Here is a 9012-nt window from a genome sequence, read left to right on the forward strand (position 1 = left end):
TTTATGGTCCTGAATGTTCAGTCTGATACTACTCCAGACTTACCTGTTATTTCAATACTACCAGTCAAAGGCGAATTATGTGTCAGAAATAATGGTTCCATACATGTAGGACATAGTGATTGTACTACTACTGTCGAGTATAGTGACAGTGTGAAATCTATTTTTAAAGCTTCACGTCATTCTTATTTTGTGTGTGGTCAGACCGCATATGTTCGTCTGCCCCTCGATTGGGAGGGAACATGTTACATTGCCTTCCTACTGCCACCAGTTTTTCTAGCCCCATCTGATTATCACAGAAACACACATCTAGTACACGTCAGACATAGAAGGGAGACCGAGTCCCCAATTGTCGATCAAACTGAAACTGCTCTAGAACAGTATACAGACTTTAATAAAGGTTTCTTCTTCTTTATAGGACCTGTCCAGAATAGTAAGTTAATCCGTAGGTTAACCAGAACCCTTGAAGCAGTAGTGAATGAGACTACTTCTGCTCTAGGTAACTTAACCGAAGAGCAATCTGCTATGAGATTTGTCGTGCTCCAAAATCGTCTCGTTCTTGACGTCATACTGGCCGATAGAGGAGGAGCATGTAGAGTCATCGGATCTAGTTGCTGCATTTTCATTCCTAATAACGCGCCGTCTGTTTATTCAGCTATAACCAGACTTCATAAAATTGCCCATCAGTTACACCGGAATCCAGGCACCTGGACATGGTCCGGTTGGCTCTGGAGTATCATATCTGTTTGGGGATGGAAAGTATTGTCATTCCTAGGTATTGCAGTAATGATCATATTCAGTTGCTGCCTCTGTATACAATGTGGCCCTGCGATTTGCGGCATTTGTGCTACCTCTTGTATTCCTAGTCCTAAGTCCCGTTCCAAGATAATTCGAGACGAGCAAATGATGCTATATGAAATGATAGATGGTATCATGAATATTGATGTTTCCTGATGGAAACGTAGGGCACAAGGAGGGAATGTGGAAAAGTAAATTTTGCCATGTTCTGTGTCCCTACGTGTTCCCCATGTTATGTTATATGTGCATGATTAATATGCATATGTATTCCCTATGATCGATTAAAGACGCAATTACAGTTGTGTCCATCTCTAGTATGCCAGTTTCCAGTCTTCGTGAATACAACGAATATCAGGCCTATGTAAAGCTACGTTGCCACGTTTTACAGTGTGCACGTTAATTCATTGAAAAGTCCCCGTTTCTAGGCCTCAAAAGGGCCCGGACTCAGATTCAGCTCCTGTTTCCTGAACCCTCTCCGAGGAGCGATACAGCCCCCACCTGTATCCCTGACCCTTAGCTTACTTTCATGCCTCGCAGTGCCCGGCTCGGCCTGGCTCTGCCTCCTAGTCTGCCAAGAGTATGTTATGTTTCTAGTTATCAGTCCAGCCCTCCTTCTCTGCATTCCTAAGCTACTGAATCGCATCAATAAGTTTCCGTCATGGTCTAGCCTTACTGTCTCCATGTAAGAGAAATACTGTATTAATATTCATAGAATATTCCCCGCACACGCACTACATATAGGACTATGTATACACCAGCCTTAATGTCTGTTAGCCTTTGCTCTGATAACTTTTGGATTCTATCAACATGTTCTCTAAACACTAGATACTAGATATGCTTAGGTACATGTCGCTCTGACACTCCAGACTTTAGTCTCCTCTTCCAGCGCAGAAGTCATAGCCCCCAGTTCCTCCTGGTAACACGTCATTGTCAGTTTGCGCGCACCACTAGGTCAGAGGTCCCAGCTCCTCAGGTAGCCCCCTCCATGTTTCCGCCCCGTTTATGACATATTCTGTTACGTTTGCATCACATGTCTATGTATACGCCCTGTTCACGCCTTCTTGTTACCTCATTCAGTCCTTATCTTTCGCGACTGCTAAAAGCTCCGCCTACTGCTACGCCTACTGTATTGCCTACCATGTATTTTGTTTAACTATATATACTAATGTACTGTTATTAAAAGTTGCCACTCTTGCCCAGATCCTGCCCCCGGCAGCTGCCATCCCATTCCCATGCAGGCTGTCCTGTTCCTGTCCTTTTATGCTTCATTAAAGCCTGTATACTCCAGCTACCTCGTATCTTGACTCTTATTTATTGAGCTAAACCGTTTATTTATTATAGTCATAAATAGTACCGGTAATTAATTATTTATTTACCACAGCTGCACAGCATAGTATGCAGTGGTCCAGAAAAAGCAAATTAATGTGTGTTGTTCTTTTAATTCTGCTGATAATAATACTGTGTGGGGTATCCTGGGTTTTGGAAAATGCTCAAAGTGTGCCTTTACGCAGTAAATATAAGGTCATTTTACCGGTGTGAAGTAAGGGAACAGTTCCGAGTAATGTATTCCTGGAAACCTATAAGAGGTTCTTTGGTAAAGGGATTGCTTGTTACCCCACTCAAGATGTCACCAGTCTGTGGACTGCATATCTATTGTCACTCGTAAACTACACATATACTCTACCACCCCAATTTACAAAAGTGAAAGGAGTGTTTGGTTTTGGTTATCGGGGTCCATGTTATATCACAGAGAGCCACTGGAGGTGGGTTATCTGGGTTGTGATAACAATACAAATTGCAATCATTTTTATATGGAAGAACAGAACGTAACATTAGTGGGTTGGCATTACAGGGAATTGAGAGGCTGGTTATTACCCTGCTTGTTGTCCCATTGTGAATAGTATGAATACTTCATTGTATATAAATTGTTCAGGAATAGTTTTGCACAAACACACAATCCCTTTAGTGAATAAAATGGATTCAAGTACATTTGGAATCAATTCTAGGCATGCTACAGTGGATTTTGAGGGGCCAATTTATGCACATGTAGGGTTTTTTCTTTTTGTCTAATGGGACTTATTCCACTGTCTATAATGGTACATATGATATAGCTCTTGGAATGGTATTGCCTTTGGGTGTGCCTTGTAAATATGCCAAACCTAAAATAAGATGGATTAAAAGGACACTAATGAAATAATTTTGTGAGGGAGTGACTAATATAGAGGTCAATATTTACAGTAATGGTATCACTCTTGGATACATCCTTTCCTCAATTTCCACATTGGGTGGTTCTTCCATGGGCAGGGGTGAAAAAGCTATAGAACAATTTGGGTGCATGCTGCAAATTCTAATACTACAGTAGCAGGTTTGGGCGACTTCACCACTCAGTTGGAAAGTATGCGTATATATTCGGAACAGACTAGATATGAAGTGAATTTTATCGTAGCTGAAAGTGGTGGTGTATGCGCAGTAGTTGGCAATCAGTGTGTGGTCAGGACTAAGAATATGGAAAAGAATATTCCCAAGCATATTCTAGATATTCTTGAAAATGTTAAGGGAATGGAGAGTGGGAACTGGAGTTGGTCGCTTTTCGTCAGTTGTAGTTGGATCCTTGAAAATGTGATTTATCTTATTGTGGTATTGATGCTCTGTTGTATCCTCATTCAGTGTCTCCCTTTTTGTTGTTCCCAATTGTGCCCCTGTTTTTACACCCAAAAAGAAAATATCAATTCATGACACCTATGCAGCCATAATGCTTCAGAAAGATGTTGATGATCTGATGAACATGGATGAAGGAATATTTTGGAATTCATCTCTCCTTGATATTTCACTGCTTGATGTCGATGATATGGAATGTTCCTAACTGTACCCTAATTTCATATGTTGCTATTATTTTCAATTCTGTTCTTTCCCGCTATGGTCGTAAAATGTTTGAGCTCATGCTAAAAGGAGGGTCTGTCAGAATGGACCAAAGATTGCTTACGCAGTACCCTATATAAGTCAGCATTTGCTGCACTATTTTATGTTCAGGTGCCAATTTGAATCATGATCAAAAATTATCCTTTGCTATTTCTGAGAAAAAGCCTTTGTAAAGTTTAGTTTAGGTTTTGCTTCAGTAATGAACAGACGGTTCATATTAGTGCATACCTTTCTCACTAGATAGAGGCCCTCTCCCATTTGTCTGGTGGCAGGCGCAGGGTGAGACAACCTTAGACTGTGCTAGGTTGTGTGAGATACGAGAATCAAAACCTATTTTTTTGGTATTCACTGTCAAGCTCCATCTGCCTGGAAAAATTCCACTGTCGATGTGTTTTTCCTAGCTATGAAATGTACATAATGTATCTCTATGCTTGTTCATTTCAGTTCCCTCTGTACCACTCTTCGAGACTGTGCAGACGCAGCTCCACTCTGAGTGCATCTGAATAAAACGATTATTGGTAAACTCTTCCCTGTTCTTACCACTCTTCATTTGGTAAGGAAGGCTAAGGGGTGGTCTGAGGAGACCCGGGTGGCCCCAAGCGGGTCACTTCCTTCAATAGACCCTGGCTCGATCTGTTTCTGTGGCGAAGGCCAAATTGAGCCACCCAAGTGTGGTACCAATGTTTTACAGAGAAGTATGGGAATGCTTTATGCCTATTCCAGAACTTTCTCTCATAGTATTATGAGGAAAATGCATCTTTAGCTACGAGATTTGCAAGGCATAGCAGGTAAGATAAGGCCACACTAGCAAGATAATTCTTGACTCCCCTACATCTTTAGTTTTCAGAAAAGTGTGGGCTTGGTAGGTTTCAGGAGTTTGCAGATACCCTCATTGCAAAACTGGGTGGAATTTGATTGAGAAAATTTGAGTTGGTTTTTGGGGCCTTTCCTCTCACAGATGCTTGGCCCATTCACACACTGGGGCACTGTTTTTAGGGGGAAGTAGAAAAATGCTAAGTCCTAAGAATTGTGATGATCTCTGCAGATACAAACACTTGGAAAATGTGTGCTTTTATCTAAAGTTTGATGTGTGCAGAACATTTAGGGTGAGACACACAAGCCAGGTAACCCTGGACTTCTCTGGGTGTCTAGTTTTCCAAAATGTCAGAGTTTTTGGGTTTCCTTGAAAGTTGACTGAATTTGGCCGAACCTCCACAGATACCCACATCCCAATAATAGTTGAATTTGATTGGGAAAATGTGATCTGTGTATGTTATATTTTGTGGCCTTCCACGTAGTGAGCACTAAGCCCACCCACAGGAGGGCAGTATTGTTTTTATCAGAAGAAGTGTGGTAATACCGGGTGGCGTGAATTTTAAGGCTTTCTACAGATTTTGGACCTGTTCCTCTCAGAAATATGGCAAAAGTCTGTGCTTTTCACCAAAATTTGAGGTTTGCTGGATATTGTGAGTGAGAAACGTTAGTAGGATTTGTGCAACCCAGATCATGTTGGACTACCCTGGTTGTCTAGTTTTCAGAAATCTATTGGTTGGGAAGTTGTTTAAGGTGGATGTTGAGTCCGGGTCGAAATTCCTCAGCATTCAACATCATCAAAGAAGGTAGATTTTGATGGAGAAAATGTGGGGTTTCCACGGTGTATAGTTTTTTTCCAGTAGAAGTGTGGAAACAAAGAATGGTAGAACATATGTTATTGCCAATTGTCTATTTTTTTTATTTTTGGCTTCCAAATATATGCCAGTGCATAAAAAAGAACACATTTTTTAAAATACCCTCTGAATCACTTGAGTGTATGGGTAACCCCAAATCCACAAGTGTACTTTTGAGAAATACATAGGTTTCATTCATACCCATTTTTCATATATTAGATTCTCCCATATTAATCTTAGAAGGCTACTTTATGATGGGCCGGTTACAGCAGTTCAATGCACCAGGAATATTCATATAGTTGTGCCATTTGAAATGTGTGCATAGCGGATTCAACACACACCTTTGTTGCAAGTGCATTAATCAACTGAGCTTCCGTACTAGAATCATACCCAGAGGCTTGCTTGGTATGCATAGATCTCCACAGTAGGTGAAATTACCTCATTCAGCGCGTCACTAGTGCTACTATTATGTTCGGTTTTGCCATTGCTTTCTTAAGTTACCGCTACAAAAGGAAAATGTTTGTTAATTGCAATGTCAGAAACAAGAATTGTTAATTGCTTTTTAGCATAAAATGAGATATGTAGCCCAAGCTCTACTACCTATTGCCTGCGAGTGAGTGCCATGCAAACATTATCACTATGCGTCAGGCTGTAATTATCTTGTAAGCTAAGTAAAATAAATGTGCATTTCACCTCTATAAATGCAGCTGCAGTAGTACTGTTTCTCCTCATGAGTTGCTACTTGTGACATCTTAGGAACTGTACTAGGCAATGGCTGGAATCGCTCGCTAGGGTGGATGAGGAGAAGTGGCCAAAGTAATATGGCAGGCAAAGTGGTTGGGCCTCCATACAGCAGAGTAGGATAGAGCTTCTGTTCCCTTCCAGTCCTGTAACTTTCCGCAGGCTCAGCTCTGGCAGCTGAACACTGACCACCATTACCACTCCTGCAGTGTTGTTTCTTATGTCCGTGGAGAAGCCTGCACTCAGTAACATTACAGTAATAATGTTGCAGTGCTTTGTATTTTAGCTCTGTGGTGGCAGAGGCTTGCACAAGCGTATGTTTTCACTGTCTTTGCAGGTGCTGAGGGGTCCCCAGGAAGAGGGGGGCCCTCTGCGCTACGGGGGCTGCAGGACCTTTGTTACGCACCTGGTTGTTGGTTTTATATTCCCAATAGGCAGAGTGGCCACCAATGAAATTGGTTGCATGACTGTGCCATATCAGTTAAAGAAGTAAGCAATCTTGCACTATAGAGGATTGGTAGTCTTACACTGATTATAGCTAACTGTGTGGTGATCATGAATTGATGTAATAAGGTAGTAGAGTATTTTCACTCAGAGTTCTACAGCAATAGGAGCAGTAGGAGCATTCCATTAGTTGTTGTGCTCCTGAGACGGCCTACATGGTGGTGGCTCATTGTTGAGACTTATTACAATAAAATCACTACTTCACAGCTTACTGTTCCTGCTTTGATTACGACATAAATTGTGGCAATGAGCTGAGTAAGAGAAACTGCTAAGAACCTACCCATTGTGTGTTCCTCATCTAGCGTTACCCATCAGGGTTGAGATCACATCAGAAGATAGTCAGGACTTTGTCTTTGTCTTTTATTTAACACTACACTGAGGTCAGGAGTTTTCATCTCTGCTTAAGCGAGTAGAAGCCCTGGGGAGGAGCGCTTTCGTCAGACAACACCACACATAAAGGTGAGTTCCTACAAACATTTTCAAGGGTAGATGAAGGCAAGAGGGGTGGAGTGAGAGGCGGTGCTCGGAGCAGAACAAACTCTATCTTAGTTATTCAGCATATATGCACCCACCCTACTGCAGCTTAGAACGATTGGGTCAGTGTTGATTGGCTGTCCAATGCATTTTCATACCACCATTTTAGCATCAGGCAATGCAACAGTACTGATGGCATATAGAACACCGCCATTTTAAGATCAGGCAACACCACAGGCTTATCGGCAGCACTTCACAATGTTTTTGCGGGTGCGGAGGGCTTTTCTTTACGAGTATCAATATACAGAAACAGCGGTAGAGCCTAGCAAAATAGTTGTTTCCTCACTGTAAATGTACTGGGTTTTATTGGTCCCTTCGAAGGCATTTTGAAACATGCTGACACGCACATCTCTCTCCATGACGGTGCTGGCATTGTGCTGTATAAAAGTTAATCATTTAGAAGCACGTAGAAGCACGATGACACATACACCTTGAACAACATTTCGATCATCATAACATTTACTTGACAAACAGTGCATTTTTCAGACGCTTTTCACAACAAAGACACATATTGTCTCCATTATAGGTTCTTTTCAGTAATTGTTTAGAGGGTATAGAGCTATTGCATATTGTGTATGCCATGTGAATCACCTATTGATATCAGGCTTTCTTAAGATTTTGTTTTGATAAAGTGTGTGAGATGCAATCAGTAAATCCACTGCCATTGTTTCCGGAATCACATATCCAGCAGTTCCATGATAACAATGGTTTGATTCCTTTGAAATGGACCTGGGAGATACAGGGGCATCCCAGTTCATAGCAGAAAAGAAAGAAAAAAATGTGTTACATTCCCTGGGATTTGAAGGTAAGGAAATATTGTTCCATTCCCTGGGATTTGAAGGTAGGGACATTTTCAAACACCTTCTGGATTTGGCAGTAATGGTGGGGGATGACCTATATGAGTACCAGGAAGTTGTAAAAAAATTTGAAGCAAGATTTAAAATCCAACCTAGATTAGTGGTTCTTCGTCACAAGTTTTTCAAGAGTTCTGAGGAAAATGATATTTTGCCTGACCAAAAATGTCCACTACATACACCCTATGTTACATTCATGTGCATGTCACCCATGCATATTTCTCGTAGTGGCCTGAATCACTAGGCCTCTGCAAACATGTCCTGCAAGTCATCAAGTCATCAAGTCTCCCAAACATTAAGCTAACATGAAGGCTCATGTATTTTGCATTTTGCATTGTGCACTTTTAAATAAATATCGTACAGAGCCCTTTTTTCTTGTGGTTGGAGCCTGAAACCACTTTCTGAAATATTGTTTACATGACTCCTGGCACATTGAAAACTGCAGTCACGTCAGCAAGAAGCCTGCCAAGACAGTGTTATGAATAACAGTTATCTGTTTTCAGTACAGAGTGGCATCCCTGCCCGGTGAGGAAAAGCAAACAGAACCCGTCCGCGACAGATAAGGCCTAACTCTCTGTCTCAGCCCCCATGCAATGAACGGAGGAATATATGCTTTTTCTTTATTTCTAGTGATGAACAACCTTTTGCTTCAGACAATACATCCCCTATCATATCAGATTGTACAAGATGTGCTTTTCGCCCTGACACAAGAGATGTCTCTGCTAGGCCGAAAGTCAGCTCTCCTCCCAGTACACGTCAATTGCACGCCATGCTCGAGTTGCACAATTAGGGCAGAGTTCCAGCTGGTCATGCATACTCCTCCTCTAAGTACCCACCCACCTATGACACCTACCTATCACCTACCTATGACTCATCAAGTGTACACCCTCATGCACCCTCATACACGCCCACATGCTCTTATCTCCTTCTTTCTTGCTCTGCCTGGAGCGCTCCTCCCTATGTACAAGGAGTAAAATGTATATATTCTGTTCATTGTT

Source organism: Lissotriton helveticus, chromosome 6 (assembly GCF_964261635.1).
Source record: "Lissotriton helveticus chromosome 6, aLisHel1.1, whole genome shotgun sequence".
In the NCBI taxonomy this organism is placed as follows: Eukaryota; Metazoa; Chordata; class Amphibia; order Caudata; family Salamandridae; genus Lissotriton; species Lissotriton helveticus.